The 27,130-nt window shown below is 35.2% G+C and overlaps 1 non-coding gene across 1 annotated transcript; it reads left to right on the forward strand.

Annotated features, from left to right (window-relative positions):
* The first annotated feature begins 22,737 nt into the window (after window positions 1-22,737).
* LOC112537004 lies at window positions 22,738-22,844 on the forward strand. Its single transcript, XR_003080925.2, has one exon. It is a non-coding gene; the product is annotated as a small nucleolar RNA R71 (small nucleolar RNA).
* The last annotated feature ends 4,286 nt before the right edge of the window (window positions 22,845-27,130 follow it).

Here is a 27,130-nt window from a genome sequence, read left to right on the forward strand (position 1 = left end):
AGGTAACATGTAATAAGGGCACATTCTTAAGTATTGGACTCCAATTAGCTTGACTTGTTTATTTTGGGCCTATTTTGACTTGTTCATGTCTCCATATATTGAATTAAGTTGATAAGAGTATCTTGAGGCCCATTGTCTGGATTAAACCAAATCTCACTTGGACTTTGGATCTCCAACCCAAACTTCAACTCTTGCTTTATGAACACTCCTAAAGCATCCTTGAACTTCTTCATGCGAGCTCTAGTCATTGGTCCATCATATTTGAGTGGCTCATGTACAATCCTAGCTGGATTAGGATTCCTAGTTAGAGTAAGACTCCTAGCTTGAGTAGGATTCCTAGTAAGAGTAGGACTCCTAGCTAAATCAGGATTCCCAACTTCACTTGAACTTTTAATATCATTAGGGCTCCTTGTTGGATTAGGATTTCCAATTGAATTAGAATTCCTTGTTCAAGTAGGATTCATTGTCCTACATGGATTCTCATCATTCCCTCTTTCTTTGAAAAGATTCATCCTCGAATCTTGCCCGAATATTGTGAAAGAAACAAATAAATAATCTCAAAGAACAATACAAGCTCATTTTCAACGTGTAAATCTTTCACAAAAGTGATTAAAGGAACTTTAGAACAAATAATATTTTCAATACCCATAAAATCGACATGCTCAAACGACTTCATTATATCAACCAACACAATCTCACTCATCACTAACTCAAATTTTGCCTCATCTTCGACAATGATTTCTTCAATTTTAGACTCATTTAAAGGTGCCAAATTGTTGTCTTCCTCACTATCTTTAATAATCACGTCTTCAAATTCTTCATTGACATCAATAGAGCAATTTACCTTCTCTACATCATCAATATTAGTTTCTAAAGATGGCTTAGACTCGGCTTTATCTTCAAGATGCTTAACATAACGATGAACCAATCCCTTTAAAACTTCAAAACTATTTTTAAGTGAATCAAGGCTGCTCTTTAAAGATTTTATATCCTTTGAAAGTTCATCATTGGGATCTTGACATGATTGTCTTTCTATCTTCTTTGACTTAGGTTTAGGATTATAAGAATTTTGCCGACACTTTTCATAATAATCATCATTCTTTCATCCCTATAATATATCATAAGATTGATAAAGAAGATCTCGATGTCCTCTAGCAAAATCCTCTTGACAAAACATCTCACACACACAATCTCACGTGTTCAACACTCAAATTAAAGATATTTACACTCGTGTTTCACTCAATTAGGCTTTTATCCACTAATGAGCTCACCACTTGCATTTTACTATTCAATCTCTGCTCTTTGGCACTTATAAAGGCTAAAATAATCAAATACCAAACAACCAAAGTTATAACGACTCAATAACCAACGAATCAAATTTAGAATACACAAGAACATAAACTAAGAAAACGAAACTAGACTTAATAACCAAGATTAAGTCTAAACACAATAAAGCACACAAGAATAAGATGAATGAACAAAGAACAAAGTTTGATGAATGAATTAAACGAAAAGGACAAATTTGATTTATGTAGAATAAAGAACGTATTTAACACTTAAAACAAAGGAAAAAAATGAATTGGACTCTAAAAAATAGCAAAAAATACGAATTAAACAAAAAAATTACTCTAGAGAAGAAAACGAATAACAAAGAATAAGAAAATAATGGATTGATAATTGTTTTTGTTTTTTTAACACTAAAAAAAAATGAACCAACTAACAAAATAAAGGATACGTACTTGATTGATGAGCCAAAGCTCTAATACCAAATAATACGAACGTGGCTAACTTGTACCAAACCCATATTCAATGTTGATGTCTTCACTAAGGATCATTCACCTAATCAAGCAAAGAAACTCTGACTCCCAACAAGACCTTTAAATAACTTATACTTAAGAACCTTAATTGTAAAGAATTAAAGGTTGTTTAACATAAATATAATTTTAGATTAAACTAAGTTTGTAAAATACCAAGCATCTACTTGATAAATTCACCAAGTCCATAAAGAACAAAAGAAGAGAATTAACTCCAAAATAATCAACATTCAACAACTCCCTTTACATAGAAATTCATACTAGCTTATATAGGCCTTAAAAAAAACCTAATTTTATAATGATAAGGAAGCAAATAACAATAAGACTAGGAATAGAACTCCTAAACTGAAAAGATAACTTAAAACAAGACTCTTAACTATTAAAAGACTTCTTTAAATGAGCAAATTCATCCAGCCCTAGCCCATATAATAAACATGACATTTGAGCTTAAGGGACATGTATTAAGTGGTCATTCTTAAGTATTGGACTCTAACTAGCTTGACTTGTTTATTTTGGACCTATTTTAACTTGTTCATGTCTCCATATATTGAATTAAGTTGATAAGAGTATCTTGTGGCCTATTGTCTTAATTAAACCAAATCTCACTTGGACTTTGGATCTCCAACCCAAGCTTCAACTCTTACTTCAAGAACAATCCTAAAGCATCCTTGAACTTCTTCATGTGAGCTTTAGTTATTGGTCCATCATATTTGAGTGACTCATGTAAAATCTTAGTGAGATTAGGATTCCTAGTTGGAGTAAGACTCCTAGCTAGAGAAGGATTCCTAATCGAAGTAGGACTCCTAGCTGAATCAAGATTCCCATCTTCACTTGAACTCCTAATATCATTAGGGCTCCTTGTTGGATTAGGATTCCTAGTTGAATTAGAATTCCTTGTTCAAGTAGGATTTGTTGTGCTACATGGGTTCTCATCACTTGACAATCTATAATAACACAAAAAGGAACAAAGAAATCTAACAAATAATAGTCTCTCGCGTGTTTACACTCAAAGGATATGACTCACTGATAGGAAATTATCATCTTAGCAACCATACACCCCAATAACCAATGAGTTATGATACATATGGAATGCAAGAAAATACCCTTCAATCAAGACGATCCCAAAACCCAAGGATCTCCTTAAGTGAAGTTATAGAAAACTAGTTCCAACAATGAAACTAGCACTTGAATTCAACTTCAAACGCCACAAACCAAGTATGATTTGATAAGTTAAGAATCAAACACAAGATTTTGATTAGAGAAAGCCACAAACTAAAAAAATAGTTTGATAAGTTCAAAGTTCATGTAAGAACCTAAGCAAAAACTCACAAAAAGTAAATAAAGATTATCATTCATCAATTGATTATAACAAATGAATTTGGCTTTGATATTTATAGTCGAAACAAGATAAAGAACCTTAAATGGATGATGTATTTTGAGCTCTCCCATGTTTTTTCCTTTAAACCCCATTAAAACTTATTAAAAGTGGTTGTTTTTACATTGATTGCACTCATTTTATAACTCCCAAATGATAACTAATCATGTGCATCTATTGTGTAACTCCAAATGACAACTAATCGCACTCTAACTTAAGAAAACCTAATAAAAATGAACATAAAAAGGCTTCAAATGAATTGTATTAAACCTTTGAGTTCAGCCCAAACTTATTAGACTAAATTGATAATTTTGGTCCCTTTTTGCAATCCTAAGCCTTAAGCTGAGCCTTGTCGTGTTTGAACACTCCAAATGTCTTTAATTAAGCCCAACAAAGCTTCTTACATCCTTTTGGACTTGGATCTTGTCATTGGACCTCCTTGAAAGCTTAAAGGATCATTATAGTTCTTGTCTTTGTTGCATCATTCCCTGTCTCCTTGTAAGGATTCGTCCTCAAATTAGCCTCATTATCAACTTCATCAACTATATTAATTAAAGATATATCAGCAACATTAAAAGAAGCACTTACATTGCCATACTGACTTGGCAAATCTAGTTTGTAGGCATTGTCATTAATTCTTTCAAGGACTTGGAATGGCCCATCCACTATTGACATTAACTTAGACTTCCTTTGGCTTAGAAATCTTTCCTTCCTCAAATACACCCAATACTCGGCTCAAATACAACTTCCTTTCTCCCCTTATTGTGTTGTTTTTCATATTATTAATTTTTTTCTCCATTTGAGCATGCACCTTCTCATGTAAGCTTTTTGCTTGCCTTCAAAATTAGCCTTATCAATGCGTAATGGCAGTAAATCTATAGGAGTTAATGGATTGAACCTATATATAATTTAAAAAGGCGAACAATTTATTGTAGTATGAATACTCCTATTGTATGAAAACTCAACATGTGGAAAACATTCTTCCCAATTATTCAAATTTTTTTGAATTATTGCCCTTAATAGTTGTGAGAGAGTCCTATTAACCACCTCTGTTTGTCCATCCATTTGTGGATGCCAAGTTGTTGAGAATAGAAGCTTTGTTCCTAACTTGCTCCAAAGTGTTTTTCAAAAGTGGCTAAGGAACTTGACATCTCTATCACTAACTTGAAACTCCATGCAATCTCACAATTTCTTTATAGAACATACCGCAATATGAGTTGCATCATCCGTCTCGTGGCATAGAATGAAATGTACTATTTTGCTAAACCTATCAATAACAGCAAAAATAGAATCTTTTCCTCCCCTTGAGCTAGATAATCCTAAAATAAAGTCCATAGAAATGTCTACCCAAGGTTCATTAGGTATGGGAAGTAAAGTATACAACCCATGAGGCATCACTTTAAATTTAGCTTATTTACAAGTGATGCATCTCTCACATATTTTTTCAACATCTCTTTCCATTTGTTGTCAAAAGAAATGATTGCTTAAAACACCTAAAGTCTTTCTCACACCAAAATGCCCCATCAAACCCCCACCATGTGCCTCCCTCCTAAGCAACTCCCTTAAAGAAGATCGAGGCACGCATAACTTGTTTGCTTTAAAAAGAAAATTAACATGTCTATAGAACTTGTTAAAACCCCCTCTCTTAAATGTCCCATATACATTAGCAAAATCATGGTCTAAATTATATAATTCCTCAATGAACTCAAAACCCAATAATTTTGCATCAAGTGTAGAAATTAGAGCATACCTTTTAGATAGAGCATCGGCAACGACATTCTCTTTACCTTATTTGTACTTGATGATGTATGGAAAGGATTCAGTAAATTCCATCCATTTAGCATCCTACGGCTTAGCTTCCCTTGTCCTTTGAGATATTTCAAAGACTTATGGTCGGTGTCTATAATGAATTTCTTATACTAAAGATAGTACTACCATGTCTCTAAAACTCTTATGAAAGCATAAAACTCTTTGTCAGAAGTTGGGTAGTTTACACTTGCTCCACTTAGCTTCTCACTAAAGAACGCAATTGGTCTTCCTTCTTGCATCAAGACTCCACTAATACCTATTCCACTTGCATCACACTAAACCTTAAAGGTTTTAGTAAAGTCAGGCAAAGCAAGTAAAGGTGCTAAACTAAGTTTATCTTTTAGCAAGTTAAAAGCATCATCTTGTTATTTTCCCTACTTGAAACCCACATTCTTTTTAATGCATTCAGTTAAAGGTGCAACAATTGTAAAGAAATCCTTAATGAATCTCGTATAAAAGCTAGCAAGACTGTAAAAACTCCTAATATCATGCACACTAGTAAGTTTCAACCACTCTCTAATTACTTTTACCTTTTCTTCATCAACATGAATTCCCTTGTCATTGACAATATACCCAAGAAAAGTAAGTTTATTAGTACAAAAAGTGTATTTCTTAAGATTACCAGATAATGTCTCTGCCTTAACACATCAAAAACAAGCTTTAAGTGTATTATATGCTCATCTAAAGATTTGCTATACATAAGAATATCATCAAAATAAACCAATACAAACTTTCCAATGAAAGTGCGCAAAACATGATTCATTAATCACATCAAAGTACTTGGAGCATTAGTTAAACCAAACGACATGACTAACCACTCATATAATTGATGTTTTGTTTTGAAAGTAGTTTCCATTCATCACTCTCACGCATTCTCATTTGATGATATCCAGATTTTAAATCCACTTTAGAAAGCACACAAGCACCGTGTAATTCATCCAACATGTCATCTAGCCTAGGTATAGGATGGTGATACTTTACTATTATTTTCATGACGACACGACAATTAACAAACATCCTCCATGAACCATTTTTCTTAGGCGCTAAAATTATAGGAAGCGCACATGGACTCATGGTTTCTCTTACGTACCCATTCTCTTCTAGGCTCGTTTTGAATCCTTGTTAAAAGTGGTTCTACCATTAAATGTTAAAAGTTGTTTAGAACGAAATAGGCAAGACACTTAAATTTGCTAAGCCTAAATTCTAAACAACCATTAAAACTTATTAAACGTGGTTGTTTTTACATTGATTGCACTCATTTTGTAACTCCCGAATGACAACTAATCATGCGCATCTATTTTGTAACTCCAAATTATAACTAATCATGTGCATCCATTGTATAACTCTAAATGACAACTAATCATATCTTAACTTAAGAAAACCTAACAAAAATGACAATAAAAAGGCTTTAAATGAATTATATTGGACCTTTGAGTTCAACCCAAACTTATTGCACTAAATTGATGATTTTGGTCCCTTTTTGCAATCCTAAACCTTGGGCTAAGCCTTGTTATGGTTGAGCACTCCAAATATCTTTAATTAAGCCCAAAAAAGCTTCTTGCATCCTTTTGGACTTGGATTTTCTCATTAGACCTCCTTGAAAGCTTAAAGGACCATTTGTAGTTCTTGTCTTTGTTGCATCACTCACGCTCATGTTTTACTTAAATAGGCTTTTACCCTCTAGTGAACTCGCCACTCGTCGTTTACCACTCAATCTCTACTCTTTGGTTCTTATAAAGGCTAAAACAATCAATTATCAAACAATCAAAATTGTAACTATTCAATAACCAACAAATTAGATTTAAAATACACACATGAAAACCAAAATAAGAAGACTAAACTAGACTTAATGAATAAGATTAAGCCTATATGCAATGAATGACACAAGAACAAATGTAATAAAAGACTAACTAAGCTTAACAAAATGAAGAAAATAAAAGGCAAATTATTTTTTTTAGAACCGGTCGTAGAATCGATCGTAGAGCCGGTTGATAATAACTTTTTTTTTCTTTTTTCGTTTGATTTTTTTCTTGGCTCTTTTTCCTTTTCTTCTTCTTTTTTTCGAAGGCACTTGACCAAAGAATTTAGAACAAGTAAAGATGTGATTAGAACAATTAATCACAAACAATCATAAAATAAATTTAAATAAGATCACAAGAATGAAACTGGCTTATTTTTAATTTGAAAAGAAAATTGGACAGAGAAGAATGACAAAAGAAGATAACAAAAAGAATATGCAAAAATTAAAGATACATAACCTAATTTAGAAGCCAAGGCTCTGATACCAAATGATACGAACCTAACCTATATCGAAGGATTAAACCCGTACGCAAGTTTGATTTCATTGCTCAAGATCTATCTAGAACTAGATCAATGGAAACCTTAGACCCTTCAAGTATATTAAACTATCAAATCTAAGGTATTAAAGGTAGAAGACGCCACAATTTATTATGGATTCTAAATTGATAAGTCGGATTTGAATGCCATAAATAATGAATTGCTTGATAAGTTTGAATTAGCTCTAAACAAGAAGTAAGAATAGAGTATAATCTCATAAAATATATTAATTATCAATCAACCAACTTGAAAATTCGTACTAGGCTTTTATAGCCTTTAGCAAACCCTAATTCTAAGTTATTAAGGAATTACAACTCAAATAGGATAAAGATAAACATCCAACTAAAATAGATAGCTAAAAACAAAGTCCCAATACTCCTAAAATACTGTTTAGCCACCCATTAGGAGTAAGAAACCCTAGTTTCTTTAAGCCACACGCATGGGTCATCTTTAGTGGAGCTAATTAGGCCCAAACTCTCTTATGTGCTCCTTTATGCTCATTAAGCCCATATTAGATTTATTCAAACCTAATAAACTGAATTAGATTAATGAGCCTTGAATTTGAATCCAACTCTTCAAGCATTGATGTGTCCTTAGCCCAAACATCTTGAATAAGCCCATTAAGTGCTTCTTTTATCTTCTTAGCCTTGGACCTTGTAATTGGGCCTCTATGGATGTGAAGTGAAACTTGAATCTTAGTTGAAGTAGGACTCCTTATTGGAGTAGGAATCCTAGTGCCAATAGGACTCATATAATTTCATTATTTATTGAGTCATATTTAGCTTCTCGTTTCTTCTTCTTATAGAATGAGGGCTTTCGCACTATAAAAATTGCATGCAATCGAATACTTGAGGCTAGAGAACATATTATTTCAATTTCTACCTTGTGGGGAATCAAGTTTTAGGTTCTTTTAAGAACTTTGTGGACTTATCAACACTCGCGCTTCCTTTCTCTTGTGTTCTTTGTCTATTCTTGTGTTTAAATCAATTTGATTTAATCCTTATGCTTAATCATATGGAAGAGAACAAAGAACTTGTGATTTCTTTCCTAACCGGATCTAAAATCCTACTTATGCTCTCATTTTTATTTGTTTCTTTTGTGTTTCTCTTTCTAATCTCTGTCTAGTATGATGGTTTGATTTTATTTAGGTAGCATAAACACGACTCTTGAGTGAAAATGTGTGGAAGTAGCAATCATAAGCACCGATCCAATGGTTCGACGAATTTAAGAAAGAAAATTAGTTGATCATATATTGATATCATTCTCTAAATGATCGCCGATGGTTCTTTTAGAAGAAAGAGGGAACGACAAGAATCTAGGCACGACCATTTATTATGATTCAACATTGCACCATTAGGATCTCCATCCTTTCTTATTCCTCTAAGCACGAGGACTCTTGATGACGCAGGGATTGGCATAAGAAAATGTGAGAGCGCAAATTGATAAGCTTGATAGATGGCATTAGGCCTTAGCTTGATGATTAAGCAGGAAAAGATGTAAATCCATGCAGCATAAGGGAGAACTCATGTTGTTTTTCTTTTATTAACCCAAGCATAATAATAGTGAAATTTGAGGGATTTGATGTTTGAAATGCATATAATGAAGTAATTTGGGTCAAAGTATTTTTAGGTAGGCCCATACGAATTTACCCTTATTTTTTGTTAAGCTGGCTCATAAAATTTGGGACTACGAGAGTTGTTGCCCGGTCAACTCCTCTATTGTTCTTGATTTGACTTTAGTTTATTTATCTTTCTTTATTTATTTACTCATATTTAGCTTCTAGTTTCTTCTTCTTATGGTATGAGGGCTTCCGCACTATAAAAATTACTGTAATTGAACACTTGAGGCTAATGAGCGAATTATTTCAGTTTTCTATCTTGTAGGAAATCAAGTTATCGATTCCTCCAAGAACTTTGCTGATGCGAATCCTACAAGCACAAGGAGTCCTACTTCGACTAGGAATCCTACACTCATTAGGAATCCTACTTTCCTAGTCCCACGAGGAGTCTTACTCCGACTAGGAATCCTACTCAATCCAACTAGGATTGTGCACGAGCCACTCAAATATGATGAACCAATGACTAGAGCTTGCATGAAGAAGTTCAAGGATGTTTTAGGAGTGTTCGTGAAGCAAGAGTTGAAGCTTGGGTTAGAGATCTGAAGTCCAAGTGAGATTGGGCTTAATCAAATGGGCCTCACGATATTCTTATCAACTTAATTCAATATATGGAGGCATGAACGAGTTAAAATATGCTAAAAATAAACAAGTCAAGCTAATTGGAGTTCAATACTCAAGAATGGGTCTCTTATTATATGTAACTTAAGCCCAAATGTCATGTTTAATATAGGGGCTTGGTTTGGACGAATTTTAGGAGTATTTCTTCATTTAAAGAAGTCTTTTAATAGTCAGGAGTCTTGTTTTAAGTTATCATTATAGTTTAGAAGTTCTACTCTTAGTCTTATTGTTATTTGCTTCATTATCATTATATAATTAGATTTTTCTAAGGCATATATAAGCTAGTATGAATTTCTATGTAAAGGTTGTTGAATATTGATTATTCTAGAGTTGATTCTCTTCTTTTATTCTTTATGAACTTGGTGAATTTATCAAGTGAAGGCTTGGTATTTTACAAACTTAGGTTAATCTAAACTTTTATTTATGTTAAACAACCTTTAATTCTTTATAATTAAGGTTCTTAAGTACAAGTTATTTAAGGGTCTTGTTAGGAGTTAGAGTTTTTTTGCTTGATCAAGTGAACGATCCTTAGTGAAGACATCAACATAGAATACTGGTTTGGCATAAGTTACCCACGTTTGTATCATTTGCAGATTTATGAAGACCTGCACTAGCGATCCTAGACTTATCGCTCATGTCTTTCCTTTCTCTCGTGTTCTTTATCTACCCTTGTGTTTAAAATCAATTCAATGATCCTTACACTTAGACATGGAAGAGAATAAAGAACTTGCGATTTCTTTTCTTATAAAAATCCAAACTATATTCTCATTTATTTTATTTTTTTGTTTGCCTCTTTCTAATCTATGTCTTATTTGATTATGTGGTTTTATTAGGCGAGCATAAACACGACTGTTGAGTGAAAGCGCGTGGAAGCATCAATTATAAACATCGATCCAATGCATTGACAAATGCGAAGAAAGAAAATTAGTTGATCAATTATGTGTTCTTTGTCCACCCTTATACTTAAATCAATTCGATTTGATCCTTACGCTTAGTGATATGGAAGAGAACAAAGAACCTGTGACTTTTTCATTATCAGATCCGGAATCCTACATATTTTCTCATTTTATTCATTTATTTTGTGCTTCTCTTTTTAATCTCTATTTAGTATTGATGGTTTGGTTTTATTTGGTGAGTATGAACACGAGTGTTAAGTGAAAGCGCATGGAAGCAAAAAATATAAGCACCGATCTAATGCTTGCAAAAATGCGAAGAAAGACAATTAGTTGATCAAGTATTAGTATCATTCTCCTAATGATCACAGACGAATCTTTTGGAGAACAGAAGGAATAACGAGAATTAGCGTACGGAATCATCGAAACGTAATTGACAAGCTTGACCGGTGGCATTAGAGCTTAGCTTGATTATCAAGCAGGACGAGACGTAAATCCACACATGTATATTCCACAAGAAGATGATCAATCTACTCGAATATTTCTTAAGAATGCATTCTACACAAGATCAGAAAGACAAATGCAAAGTAACTATTAGGTTTAATAACCAATTGCCATTCAAATTCAACTTAATTCTATACATCAAAGTTTGTACTAGCCTTATATAGGCCTTAGAGAACCCTAAATCTTAACTAATAAGGATTTACATCCCATCAAGGATATGCTAAATAATGAGGAATCATAGGAACGCAATTAACAAGCTTGACCGATGGCATTAGGGTTTAGCTTAATAATCAAGCAGGACGAGATGGTTTAGCTTAATGATCAAGCAGGACGAGACACAAATCCATGCGTGTAAGGGAGAAATCATGTTGTTTTCAATTAATCAAAGCGTAGGTAGGCCCATGCAAATTTTTCCTTATTTTTATTAAACTGGCTCATGGAATTTGGAATTACGAGAGTTGTTGACTAGTTAACTACTCTCTGGTTCTTGATTTGGCTATAGTTTATTCAAGTTTCTTTATTTATTTATTCAAATTTATCTTCTAGTTTCCTTTTCTTATGGAATGAGGGCTTTCGAACTATAAAAACTGCATGTAACTTAATACTTGAGGCAAGTTAGCATATTATTTCAGTTTTCTACCTTGCAGAAAATCAAGTTATGGGTTCTTTTAAGAACTTTGCAAACTTATTAACACTCGTGCTAGTGAATATAGACTTATCACTAATGTTCTTTCATTCTTTTGTGTTCTTTGTCTGTCCTTGTGTTTAAATGAATTCAATTTGATCCTTATGCTTAGCTGTATAAAAGAGAACAAAAAACTTATGATTTCTTTCCTTATCGAATCTAAAATCTCACCTATGTTCTCAGTTTGTTCGTTTGTTTTGTGCCTCTCTTTCTAATCTTTATTTAATATGATGGTTTGATTTTATTTAGGGAGCATAAACATGAGTGGTGAGTGAAAGACCGTGGAAGCGGAAATCATAGCCACTAATCCAAAGCTTGCACAAATGCGAATTATGTTCTCATTTTGTTTGTTTGTTTTGCGCCTCTCTTTCTAATCTCTGTCTAATTTGATGGTTTGTCACGACCCTATCTGTGGGCCCATGACCGGCATTAGGGAATGGGTAGGCGTAAGGCCACCGAATCCCGTAGTAAGCCTGACACTCACTGACTTAAATAAATCTCATCTCATTTAATATTACTGATGCCATAATTTATCGTAGCTATTAAATTTTACACAATTAATTCTGTCTGCCAGAAGAATTAGGCGAGACCCGAAACTACAAAGAATTACAACAGATAAGTCTATTAATTCTACTGCGGAGAATCTAAGATTTTACAAGTTAACATACCAAATAAATTACATTACCCGATGATGAAGGAGTTGGGTTACTAGATAAGAGTCGCGGGAAGAGTAACAGTCACGGATCTGAAAAACAGTAAAATTAAGACTGTCAGTCTCGAGAGTGAGTTAAAATCATATATCTAAAAATAATTGCAAACACTTCAATAACACATTTATTTAATTTAAAATAAACATTAAGTCATGCAACAATATTTGCGTCATGCCATGCTTGAATAAAAGTAAAACTATAACCTTCACATACAATGGGATCGGGGTACCATAGCAGAACCTACTCTCAACACTAACATCTCGACTTTCTCATTCTAACAGAACTGGCGCCCAGAGCGCGAAGCTCGACCAGAGTCCTTAAATCCAGTTCAGCCACTTAATTATCACTAACACTCTTAGCCTTTCGGCTCTCTTACTCTAATAAGACTGGCACCCAGAGAGCGATGCTCGACCAGGGACCTTACCTCCAGTTTGGTCACTTAGGTTTCCAAATAAGCCGGCGCCCAGAGAGCAATGCTCGACCATGGACCTTTACTCCGACAAACACACTCTACTAAGCCCAGAAAGCGATGCTCGACCAGGGCAAGCTCTAAACTTTCCTTTTAAAATTTACCCATTTACCCTTTTTCCATCACTCTCGGATTTACACCGGTACACTCCTCAAACAAATATGTTATACTGTCATCCCATCCCGTGTCATCATGCAATGATAAAATCAATGATAAAGGAAGAATATACATGAATAGTAATTAAAAAAAGTATAATACATATAAATAATAATTAAATGAATAATTAAACTTGCAATAAAATAATCACAACAGCTATTCACAAATTTATGCATGACACGAGCATAACCGATATATGACTTTAACTCACAGCTTTGGTGACCTCCTAGCTCTGCTCTGGTGCCTCGGTTAGAGCGAGCTGAACAGACGGATTATCTAATCACGGAAACAATTTATCAATAATGCTGAAACAATTGACCATTAACCCAAGGTCTAGATTCCTAGGATTGACTGTCTAAGAATCTCGACTCGGGTAAATTCTACTGAAAATTCGGCAGAACCTCCCCTAAAACACGGACGTTTACCCCCCGTAAAACGGGTCCAGGACCTGCCAGAAAAATACTTCAAATATTCAACAATTTAATACAACGGGAGTCAGGTCCCCAAGACTTTTTTCCCGACTCCCCCACACAGCACAATTCACGACTATGGCAGGCAGTCCGACAAACAATTATTTTAACTCACAAATATTTTCTAATACACAACACAATTCAATAAACACATAATTATACCAAAGAATTTCCAAAATCAACGGGCCAGAGAAAAAATACTAAGACGCTTGATCGCTCGGTCGACTCGCCTTCAGCCGCCGAAGTCCAATCGACGATCCGAACATACCATCGAACTCGAAATGACGCGCTGATGACGATCCTCACTTCTGATTTTCCGATCCGACTCCCGATCATCCGGAGAGATTTACGGACGATCTCGATCGTCGATATGCAAATGGAGTCCGATCGCCACAAAACCGGTGCCATTGCGAAGCTTGAGCAGACGAGAGTCGAGGTACGTCCTTCGATCATCCATCCCCCGCCGAAGCTCGCTGAAAAATGCCGGCTGCCCCCTACTTTCTTTTTCTACCAGATCTTTCATCTCCGGCCACCATTGGCGTTCTTTTCTTTGCCAAAAGAGCTCTCGTGATCGCCACGAAGCAGTGGACAAGGCCGCCGGGCCGGAAAAGCGGCTTGGAAGCTGCCCTCTTTGCGGCGCTTAGCGCTAGCTCACCGCTTCGTTCTGCCGGTCCTACCGCCACGTTCGCTAGTGCAAGCCGCTCCGCCAGCCAGCCCCGCGCCCCGGTGGTCGACCATTGATGATGCAGCGCCCCGGCCTTCTTCTTCTTCCATCTCTCTTTCTCTCCCTGACTCTTTTCTTCTTTTCTTCTTCTCTATATCGTCATTTAGTCCCTGAACTTTTTTAATTACAACATTTCGCCTTGCAAAATTTCCAATTAACCCCTAAACTTTTCTTTAGCTTTTCAGTTAAGCCCCTAACTATTTAATTTGGACCAAGTTAGAATTATTGAAAATACACAATTACATATATACCCTTGCTTTTAAATACAAAAATACCAAACATACAAATTTTCATTAAAATCCCATAATAATAAAATTATACTTTTAATCCTCATCCCAAAATAAATTTCCAATTTAGTCCTAACATACAATTAATTTAATTAATCAATTTGCTAACTATTTTTCCACTTAAAATTTAATACCACTAGCTAATTAAAATACCAATTTCCCCAAAAATTCTTTTATAAAAACATCCTTTATAAATTCTTTCATAATTTTCTAATATATATATATATATATATATACATTTGGGGAAAATTTGAATAACTAAAATATAATTTATTTCTCAAATAATTTACTTAATTAATTTCTTAAAGATCCAACTAATTGGGTCTGGAAAAATAACTCCTTTAATTGTCTAACATTAAAATTTTCATTAAATCATTTCAAATTAAACTAAATAAAAAAATAAAGTAAAATTGTTTTAAATAAAAACTCATTTATTAATTATTATTAATATAATCATTATTAAAGGAAAATTTCAGGTATTACAGTTTGATTTTATTTGGGGAGCATAAACATGAGTGTTGAGTGAAAGAGCGTGGAAGCGGCAATCATAGCCACTGATCCAATGCTTGGACAAATGCGAAGAAAGAAAATTAGTTGATCGTGTATTGATATCATTCTCCAAATGAACACAGACCAATCTTTTAGAGGAAAGAGGAAACAATGAGAATCGAGGCACACCCAATATTCCAATTCAGGATTTGCACCATTGGAATCTCTATTATTCCTTGTTTCTGATGTAATTCTTGTTGTGAAATTATTGCCAAGAACGTGTAAAGTCATATTCACGAACAAGGACCTTGACCCAACACTTTACTAGAAGTGTGAACCTTGGTATATAAAAGGTTTGGGACGCCATATTCAAGTAAAAGGAAGAAGGTGGATGATAACTCACAAAGGAACGCCATAAGACAAGTCTTGATAAGTTCATAAGTTTTTAGAAGAACTAAGAATTGAATTCTCAAAATGGAATGAAAATAAAGATATTCATTAACCTTGAGACATGCGGGAACAATGAGCTTATATAGAGGAAACAAAACCTAATTTGCATATGCAATAAGGGATTAATCGAAGATAGGAATTACAAAATAAAGCCTATATTAAAATCTTCCTATATAATAAAATAAGCAACATAATTGATTTAGGAAATCAAGGAGATATTCCTAATCAATTAAAAGGGCGCCTCCCCCTTGAGTTTCTCCTAAAACATGCCTAAGTAGTATATTAGGCATTATTAGAATGAATCCTAAATGACAAAACAAGAAACAAAGTTGTCATCCTTTCTCCTAAAACATGCCTAAGTAGTATATTAGGCATTATTAGAATGAATCCTAAATGACAAAACAAGAAACAAAGTTGTCATCCTTTGATATAGGAAGGAATGACAAAACCAAGCACTAATACTCCTAAATAACCACGAGGGGTGGCTGACCTTGTTTCCTAATTAATTTTGTCTACTTGGCTTGAACTTGATGATTAATGATCTTTAGGCTTAGAACTTGATCTCTTTGACTTGATTGGCTACTTGGCTCCTTGGGCTTTGGGTTTGCATTAGTTCCTTTAGGCACGATGACTTCTGATGACACAAGAATTGGTGCAAGTAATCATGGGAACTCAATTGACAAGCTTGACCAGTGTCATTGGAGCTTAGCTTGATGATCAAGCAAGACGAGGCACAAATCCATACATCTAATGGATAAATCATGGTGCTTTTTATTAAAGTGTAATACAAGCAGTAATGCGAGCATTATGATGTTTGGGGCGCATGTAATGAAGTGATTTATGTCAGAGTATTATTAGGTAGGCCCATTTGGTTTTTTGTTAAGCTGGCTCATAAAAATTGGGACTACAAGAGTTGTTGACCAATCAACTACTATCTCGTACTATAAAAATCGCATGCAATCGAATACTTGAGGGTAGTGAGTATATTATTTGAGTTTTCTACCTTGTAAAATCAAGATATGGGTTCTTTTAAGTCAATTCTTTTGTGTTCTGGAGCTTGCAAATCAACTACTATCTCATTCTAACGAACATAGACTTATTACTCACGTCCTTCCTTTCTTTTGTGTTCTTTGTCGACCCTTGTGTTTAACTCAATTCTATTTGATCCTTTCGCTTAGCCGTATGGAAGCGAATAAAGAAGTTGTGATTTCTTTCCTTATCAGATATGAAATCCCAATTATGCTCTCATTTTATTCGTTTCTTTTGTTCCACTTTATCTAATATCTATCTAATTTGAAGATTTGATTTAATTTGGCGAGCATAAATACGAGCATTGATTGAGAGCGCATGGAAGCAGCAATCAAAGGCACCAATCCAATGCTTGGGCAAATGCAAAGAGAGAAATTAGTTGATCGAGTACCAGTATCATTCTCAGAATGAGCGGACGAGTCTTTTGGAGGAAAGAGGGAATACCGAGAATTGAGGCATATGCCTAAATATTCCAATTCAGGATTTGTACCATTGGGACATCCATCATTCCATGTTCCTCTAGGCATGCAACCAAATACTCGAGGCTAGTGAGCATATTATTTTAGTTTTCTACCTTGTGAGAAATCAAGTTACAGGTTCTTTCAAGAACTTTGCGGACATATGAAGATCCGCACTAGCGAACCTAGATTTATCGCTCATGCCCTTCCTTTCTTTAATGTGCTTTGTCTACCCTTGCATTTAAAATCAATTCGATTTGATCCTTATGCTTAGACATGGAAGAGAATTAAGAACTTGCAATTTTTTCCTTGTCGGATCCGAAATCCAAACTATATTGTCATTTATTCGTCTTTTTTGTTCACCACTTTCTAATCTATGACCTGTATGATGGTTTAGTTTTATTTGGCGAGCATAAACAGGAGCATTGAGATAAAGCACATGGTAGCGACAGTCATAGGCACTAATCCAATGCTTGGACAAATGCAAAGAAAGAAAATTAGTTGATCGAGTATTGATATCATTCTTCGAATGATCGCGGCCAAATCGTTTAGAGTAGAGAGGGAACAGCGTGAATCGAGGCACATCTAAATATTTTGATTCAGGATTTGCACCATTAGGATATCCGTCATTCCATATTTCTCTAGGCACGAGGACTCCTTGATGACATAAGGATTGGCATAAGAGATCAGCGGAGCGCAATTGACAAGCTTGACCAGTGACATTAAGGCTTAGTTTAATGTTCGGGATGCATATAATGAATTAATTTAGGTTAGAGTGTTGTCGGGTTGGCCGATGCAAATTTTCAATTATTTTCGTTAAGCTGGCTCACAGAATTTGGGACACGAGAGTTGTTGACCATTCAACCACTATCTGGTTCTTGATTTGACTTTTATTCATCTTTCTATATTTATTTATTCATATTTAGCTTCAAGTTTCTTCTTCTAATGGAATGAGGGCTTTCACACTGTAAAAATTGCACGCAACGGATTCATTAAGGCTTATGAGCTGATGAGCTTCGTATTCAAATACAACTAAGGCAGTGAACCTATCGATGTAGCCTAGCACAACGGCAAGTATTAAATATCATACCCCTCGGGAAAGTGAAATGCTAGAGTTACTACTTCAATCTTTTTTGACTAGCCTAAAATTAATGACAGATGGTTTATAGATTTACTAATGACTAAAAGCTAAGTTCTGAATGGAATGCGAAAATAAATGAGTTAATAGACCAATTAAGAAAAGAAAGCAAGCCTAAAGGGAACCTAGACTAGTTGGCAATCAAACAGAAGATAACAGATTGTTGAGTCCGATGAGGCTACCCGTGGACGGATTCTTAACTGAATTTGGTTTCCCTCTCGAGACAACCGAATTCCTAAACATAAGAACCTAAAGTTGGAATCTCTTCCTAATGATTGATTATTAAGTTAGCCTTAAGCTTTAATCCGCCTCCATTAAGCTTTGTTAATTCTTAATCCAATAAATTAATTAACCTTATCTTCAAGTGGAAATTAACCTGATCTTGCCATTAAATTTCCAAACCCAATTAGAATTTCTCAATTGCTAAAAGAATTCTATGAATAGTAATTAACACATTCGATGTAAAGAGAACTGGATTTATTTATTAATTGCAAAAAAATTACAAGAAAGGAAGCTCAACTATTCTCAACAATTCAGTACAAAGCCAACATAGCAAGGAACCCCAATGGGTTCAACCAATCTAGCTACACATGTTCATGTCTAAAGCAGATATGGATTCAATTACAATGAAAGAACAAAGAAATCGAAACATATACACTCTTTTTCTAGAATTTGATGAACAGCTCAAAGCCTTGATCTACACTACGGTTGATCTCTAGAATTGCTTCTTGATTTGTTCCAAAACTCCTCCTCAACCTTCAATCCAAAACCCAGATCACGAATCTGACGTTCTAAGGTGGAATCAGTTTCTTGGAAGCCCTCTAAAATGCATGACAACACATCTAGCAAAATTACAATGGAAGATCAAAAGTCAAAATCGCTGATCCGGAACTCTCTTTTCTCTTTTTGGTTCGTTCCTTTTATTCATTGCGCAAATACAGGCGTGTTCTAATTCGTGTCCCTCAACACGGGCTGTATTGGACTCTAATTGACAGAATGAACTGAATCGAGTATGGCCGTGTTCTTACCCGTGTTAACTAACACAGGCCATGCTCTAAGGCATGGTACCCTTAGAAAACCTGTTGCTTTAAAGTGCTTCAGCTACATGGCTTGGAATTTTTACACGGGCTACAACACGGCCCGCGGAAGTCAACCCAAGGTCAAAAGCTTCTGATCTCGTCCGTTTTTGAAATGGATCTAAAATTGCTAAAGCACTGATGATGGACCTATAAAATCTCCTGAAACACGAAAGGACACAAAACACGGGTGATCTTGGAATTAAAATACAATAAATGCTAAGAAAATGCGCGGTAATATGTCAACAAATATGTGTAAAACTTTGCATATCAAATCACCCCATACTTAAGCTTTTGCTTATCCTCAAGCAATTAACAGATAGCATTAAACACATCTTAAAAGAAACTCAATCATAAGTAAAGCAGTAAATCGTTAGCAGAGAATGGAGATATTATCAATGCATGTATAGAAAACAACTACTCAATAACAGACATCAAAAACCAATTCCTCACAGGAATCACTCAAGTCACTCAAAGTGTGTATAAGGTGAGAAACAAATTCCTCAAAGCAAATGCAAAAAACCCGCTTACCATAAGCTCGCTCATAAATCCTATCTCCACTATTGCAAACAAATGAATACCAAAATCAAAGGGTCTTTACCAGGGTTGTAACGGAGCTAAGGTAAAGGTATGGAGATTTAGGAAAGAGGTGTGAAAATGCTGGAAATTCTTGTAATAAACAAACATGTATGCTCAAAGGATTAAATGCCCAAAAATTCAAAACCATATTCATTAAAAGAATAATGCTCGAAAATGCTCTAAATCCAATACAGAGATAAAGAAATAAAGAATTTTGTTGTTTTTTTTTTGAACTAGCAGGTTATAAGGGAACTGCTGCATACAACTGAATAAAGTAAAAAAAAATACAGTTGGATTGAAAGGAACATTTAAAAGATCAAAAGAACTTAGTGAATTTACCAACATAGCAAATGGCATTTTAGTCCCAAATAAGAGAGAGCAAATCATGAAAATTCCAGCATAAAGATAAAAGAAAGATAAAATGAAAGGCTAAGATGTAAAGTGTGAAATGGTGTAAAATGAAGAAAATGGTAAAAGCTCAACCATGACTAACTAATGGAAACACAAAGGGTAGGCTTTTGGTCAAGTGTGGTGAATTCTAAGTTGGCCAAATCATCTCATGGTATTCACAAATTCATGTAACCTCGACAAGCATTACAAAGCAAGTTCTAGAAGCTAACCAAGTACAATGCACACTCAAATAAGAAATATAAAGAGCATATATATAGTGAATGCTCAACTAGCTCAAAATCTCACATTTGAAGTGTGGCATTAGTTGCAATTGGTTCTCAACATCATAAATTGAGTCATCACTTAAGAAACACATGCATATGACATAATCAATATTCTAAGTTAAAATTCGACAACTCAAGAAATAATTAAGTACCACCGATTTAACCCGGCAGAGTTAATGTGTTAAACACCATTAATTGTTTTCCAAGGATAATAAACAACATAGAAAAGTAATTGAAATTCTATAAATCAAATTGTCAATTAGCTCAAAAATAGCATACTTAAGTTTAAAAAAAGACATAGTATCCTAACATCCTAACAATATATATCATCAGCAGTAGCAATTTCAGACACATCTAAAAATCATAGGAAAGAGAAAAGAATATACGGTTTACCCACACCCACCCCACACTTGAAGAACACACTATCCTCAATCTAAAACAAAGTGGGTACCTCGCATGGGATGTGCAAATAAGAGAAGCAGAAATAAAAAAATCCAAGTACATAACATGTATGAAAAATAAAGTAAATAAATGCAGAAACTAAAAGAAGATCCAGGGAAGACTGCCATGATCACTCGCCGAGGCTGGTGGAGTGAAAATTTTATGCATCCTCGGCAAGAGCTGAAATTGAAAGATATAGAAATAACAAAAATTAAAAATTAAAAATTAAATAAAATATAAAAACCAAAACTAGGAAAATGTTCTAAAACTAAAGATTCAAGTATCAAAAACACAAAATAGAAGTTAGGGTGCCTCCTAAAAGTGCTTCTTTTTGTTTCGAGTCATTTAGCTGGACTCGGTGACCCTTCTCTGCATGTGCGGGTTTGACGTATGTCAGCAATCCTCCATGCAACCGCCTTTTAGTACTTTCTTAGAGAGGGCAATATCATTTCCCTCACCTCGGATGTCAAGTCTGCTGCTAAAGTGACAGGCAACCTGTTATCCTCATCAATATATGCATAGTCGAGATGTTATGGAAGCTCTTTCAAATCGAGAACTGGTGGTTCCTTAAGTGATGGACTCAACTTCTGTACACCTATGCTGTCAATCACAACAAACTCATCAATATTGTTGCTTGGCTCGTTAGCTAACAGAAACTCAAGCTGCTCTAAAACTTCTTCATTTGACAGCTCATGCTCATTTCCCCTTGGCAAAGCAACTTGTAGAGGGTCTTCAACTAATACTTCCTGTAACTGTGTCTTAATAGCATCGTCAAATACATTAATAGCATACACAAGATTATCATGATCTAAAGACTGCCTTATAGAATTATTCAAGTCAAAGGTGACAGTCTCATCTCCTACCCTAAGTTTTAACTTTCCATAACAAAAATCTATCATTGCCCTAGATGTTCTAAAAAAAATATCTACCTAGAATCATGGGTACACTACCCTCACCGTCCATGTCTAAGTCAACAGGAAATAAAAATTTATTTACTTTTATAAGCACATTCTCTACAATACCCCTAGGATACTTAACAGACCTATCAGGTAATTGTATACTCATCTTAGTGGGTTTAGTCTCTCCCCGCCCTAACTTTGCAAACAGGCTGTATGACATTACATTATTACTAGCCCCTAAATTAGCTAAAGCATCATCAATAGATAAGTTACCTATAACACAAGGAATAGCAAAATTCCTTGAATCATGTCGCTTTTCCGGTAACTTGTTCTGGAAAATTGCCGAACATTCCTCATTTAGTGTCACGCAAGCCAAGTCCTCAAACTTCCTTTTATTGCTAAGAATCTCCTTTAAGAACTTCGCATACCTAGGCATTTGTGAAATAGCCTCAACAAAAGGTAAATTTATATGCAGTTGTTTAAATATATCTAGAAATTTATCAAACTACTACTTGACTTGTGCCTGCTTCCACCTGGCAGGGTATAGAATTTTGGGCTGGTATTCCCTCACTCGAATCTCCTTTGCTTCTTCCTTTTCTAGTTCCTTCACCTTGGTAGCTTCAACTTCCCTGCTTGAATCTACCTGCACAGCAACATCATTATTAGAAACAGAGGAAGAACCAGGAATATACTTACTTGATTGCAACGTGATTGCATTCACATGCTCTCTCGAGTTGGACTCTGTAGTGCTAGGCAGAGTCCCTGGCTGTCTCTCGCTGGTCAATCTTCTTAGCTAAAAGCTCCACCTGAGCTGCCAAGGCTAATATAGAATCTACCTGGTTCACCACTCCTTGCCATCTTGCCCTACTTCTAGAAGACTGTCACTGATCTGTGTTCATGGCCATCTCTTCAATTAAATTTTGGGCCTACTCTAGCGTCTTACTGTTGATGGCCCCACCTGCAGCTGCATCTACCATCTGCCTCGTGGATGAGTTCAAGCCACTATAAAAAGTCTGCACCTACATCTATAATGGCGAACTATGGTGTGGGCAACATCTTAGCAAGTCCTTGTACCTCTCCCACACATCATACATGCTCTCATCATCACATTGCACAAAAGAAGAAATATCATTACGACATCTTTGCAGTCTTACCAGGAGGAAAGTACTTATAAAAAAATTTCTCAGCCAAAAAACTCTAAGTGGTGATGGTGTTGGCTGGTACGGACTGTAGCCATCTCTTTGCTCTATCCCTCAAGAAAAATGGGAACAGCCTAAGCCGAATGGCATCATCGCTAGTCCTATTTATTTTGAAGGTATCACAAATCTCCAAGAAATTTGCAATATGGGCATTAGGATCTTCACTAGGCAAGCCCTCAAACTATACACTCTGTTACACCATCTGAATGGCATTTGGCTTAATTTCGATATTGTTTGCTGCAACAGGTGGCCTTAATATACTAGTGCGTCCCCTCTAAGGAAGGTCTAGCAAACTCGTACATCATCCTATTCGCTTCAGCGACATTGTTGTTGTTGTCTCCCATGTCTACTGGTGTATGGACAAAAATCTCAATCTACTTCTCGTCCTCTACGTCTAATCACTTCCTCAGCTGCCTGAGGTATTGCTCTGGTTCGGGCAGAGGGTCTACTTCTGCAGGATTAGAACTCCTAGTCATAAACTACTTGAAATGAACAAGGCAGTAACAAACCAAGCAAATAAATGAAAGGATAAATGAATCAAAAGTAAATGTCAAAAATAGAAAAGAAAAATGGCTAAAGTAACAAATAGCAAATTTCACTCTAGTTTTCAAATAAAGATTCCCCAACAACAGCGCCAAAAACTTAATGCGCTACATATGCAACTACAGCTAAGGCAGTGAACCTATCGACGTAGCCTAGCACAATGCAAGTATTAAAATATTTCATTCTTTGTTATCTAGCCTAAAATTAATGACGGATGGTTTATAGATTTACTAATGACTAAAAGCTATGTTCTAAATGGAATGCGAAAATGAATGAGTCAATAGACCAATTAAGACAAGAAAGGAAACCTAAAGGGGACCTAGACTAGTTGTCAATCAAACAAAAGGTAACAGATTGTTGAGTCCAATTATGCTACCCGTGGATGAATTCTTAACTAAGTTCGGTTTTCCTCTCGAGACAACCAAATTCCTAAACCTAAGAACCTAAAGTTGGAATCTCTTCCTAACTATTGATTATTAAGTTAGCCTTAAGCTTTAATCCGCGTTTATTAATCTTTGTTAATTCTTAATCTGGTAAATTAATTAATCTTATCTCTAAGTGAAAATTAACCTGATCTTGCGATTAAATTTCCAAACTCAATTGCTAAAAGAATTCTATGAACAGTAATCGACACATTCGATGTAAAGAGAACTGGATTTAGTTATTAATTGCAAAAAGAATACAAGAAGGAAGCTCAACCAATCTCAACAATTCAGTACAAAGCTAACATAGTAAGGAACCCCAATTGGTTCAACCAATCTAGCTACACATGTTCATGTCTAAAGCAAATATGAATACAATTACAATGAAAGAATAAAGAAATCATAACATATACACCCTTTTCCTAGAATTGGATGAACAGCTCAAAGTCTTGATCTACACTGCGGTTGATCTCCAGAATTGCTTCTTGATTTGCTCCAAAACTCCTCCTCAACCTTCAATCCAAAACCCAGATCATGAATCTTACGTTCCAAGGTCGAATCAGTTTCTTAGAAGCCACCTAAAATGCCTGACAACACGTCTAGCAAACTTACAATAGAAGATCAAAAGTCATAATCATCGATCTGGAACTCTCTTTTCTCTTTTTGGCTTGTTCCTTTTATTCATTACACAAATACGGGCGTGTTCTAGCCCGTGTCCCTTAACACGGGCTGTGTTGGACTCCAATTGACAAAATGAACTGAATCGAGCATGGCCGTGTTCTTGCCCGTGTTAACCAATATAGGTCGTGCTCTAGGGCATGTACACTCGATAAACATGCTAGTTCAAAGTGCTTAAGCTACACGGCTTGAAATTTCTGCATGGCCTTTAATACGGGACATGTTGACTTCCCAAAAGTCAACCCAAGGTCAAAAGATTCTGATTTCGTCCATTTTCGCCCGAAATTGATCTAAAATTGCTAAAGCACTGATGATGGACCTATAAAATCTCCTGAAACACGAAAGTACATAAAACAAAGGTGATCTTAGAATGAAAATACAATAAATGCTAAGAAAATGCATGGTAACATGTCAGCAAATATGTGTAAAACTATGCATATCATGAGCATATTATTTTAGTTTTCTACATTTCAGAAAATCAAGTTGTGGGTTCTTTCAAGAGCTTTTCGGACTTATGAAGACTCGCGCTAGCGAACTTTGACTTATCACTTACGTTTTTCATTTCTTTTGTGTTCTTTGTCTATCATTGTGGTTAAATCAATTTGATTTGATCCTTATGCTTAGTCGTATAAAAGAGAATAAAGAACTTATGGTTTTTTTTCCTTATCGGATCCGAAATCCTACCTATGTTCTCATTTTGTTCATCTCTTTTGTGCCTCTCTTTCTAATCTTTGTCTAGTATGAGGGTTTGGTTTTATTAGAGGAGCATAAACACGAGTGTTTTGAGTGAAAATGCTCATTGAAGCGGCAATGACAAGTACCAATCCAATGCTTAGACCAATTCAAAGAAATAAAATTAGCTGATAGAGTATTGATATCATTCTTACAATGATCGTGGATGAATCTTTTAGAAGAGAGGGAGTAGCGAGAATTAAGGGATGCCTAAATATCCCGATTCAGGATTTGCACCATTGTGATATGTCCTTCTTTATCGCCCACGTCCTTTCTTTCTTTTATGTGCTTTATCTACCATTGTCTTTAAATCATTTTGATTCAATCCTTACGTATGCCATATGGAAGAGAATAAAGAACTAGTGATTTCTTTCCTTATCAGATATGAAATCCTAGCTATGTTCTCATTTTGTTTGTTTCTTTTTTTGTCTCTTTCGAGACATAAATCCATACGCGTAAGAGAGTAATCATGTTATTTGTAATTAATCCAAGCATAATATAAGTGAAAATGCAAGTGCTATGATATTTGGGATGAATATAATGAAGTCATTTGGATTGGAGTGTTATTAGGTATGCCCACACGAATTTTCCTTTATTTTTGTTAAGCTGGCTCATAAAATTTGGGACTACGAGAGTTGTTGACTAGTCAACTCCTCTCTCATTCCTGATTTGACTTCAGTTTATTCATCTTTCTTTATTTATTTTTTTCATATTTAGCTTCTAGTTTCTTCTTCTTATGGAATGAGGGCTTTCACGCTATAAAAATCACATGCAACCGAATACTTTTCAATTTTCTACCTTGTGGAAAATCAAGTTACGGATTTTTTCAAGAACTTTTCATGTTAATGTGTTGGGGGCCTGCAATTCAAAAGGGGCTCTCAAGTTTATTCATGGAGGTTCTATATCAAGGATTGGCGTACGGAATCCTAGGAATGCGATTGTCAAGTTTGACCAGTAGCATTGGAGAGTGACTTGATTATCTTGCAGGAGGAGATGTAAATCCATACACGTAAAGTAGAAATCATGTTGCTTTTGATCAATCGAAATGGGAATGCACGTGTTACGATGTTTAGGATGCATATAGTGATGTAATTTGGGCTGAAGAGTTATTAGGTATACCCACATGAATTATTTCTTGATATTATTAAGCAGACTCATAAAAAATTTAGGACTACGAGAGTTATTGACCAATCACCTTTTTTCTAGTTCTTGATTTGATAATAGTTTATTTATTTTTCTATTTTTATTTATTCATATTTAGCATATAGTTTCTTCTTCTTATGGAATGAGGGCTTGCGCACTATAAAAACCCCATGCAACAGAATAGTTGAGGCTAGTGAGCATATTATCTCAGTTTTCTACCTTTTGGAAAATCAAGTTATGGTTTCCTTCAAGAACTTTGCAGAATTTAGGACAACCGGAGTTGTTGACCAGTTAACTCCTCTTTATTTAGTACGATGGTTTGGTTTTATTTGGGGAGCATAAACATAACTGTTAAGAGAAAGCTCATGAAAGCGACAATCATAGGCATTGATCCTATACTAGGACTAATGTGAAGAAAAAGAATTTGCTAATCGAGTATGGATATAATTCTCAGAATTATTATGAATGAATCTTTTAAAAGAGAGAAGGAACATCGTGAATCGAGGCACGCCTAAATATTCTGATGCGGGATATGTACCATTGGGATCTCTGTCATTCCTTGTTCCTCTAGGCACGAGGACTACATGATGACTCAAGGATTGGCATAAGGGATCATCGGAATGTAACTGACAAGCTTGTCCGATGGTATTAGGGCTTAGCTTGAAGATCAAGCAAGATGAGGCATAAATCCACACATATAAAGGAGAAATC

Source organism: Ricinus communis, chromosome 3 (genome assembly GCF_019578655.1).
Source record: "Ricinus communis isolate WT05 ecotype wild-type chromosome 3, ASM1957865v1, whole genome shotgun sequence".
Lineage (NCBI taxonomy): Eukaryota > Viridiplantae > Streptophyta > Magnoliopsida > Malpighiales > Euphorbiaceae > Ricinus > Ricinus communis.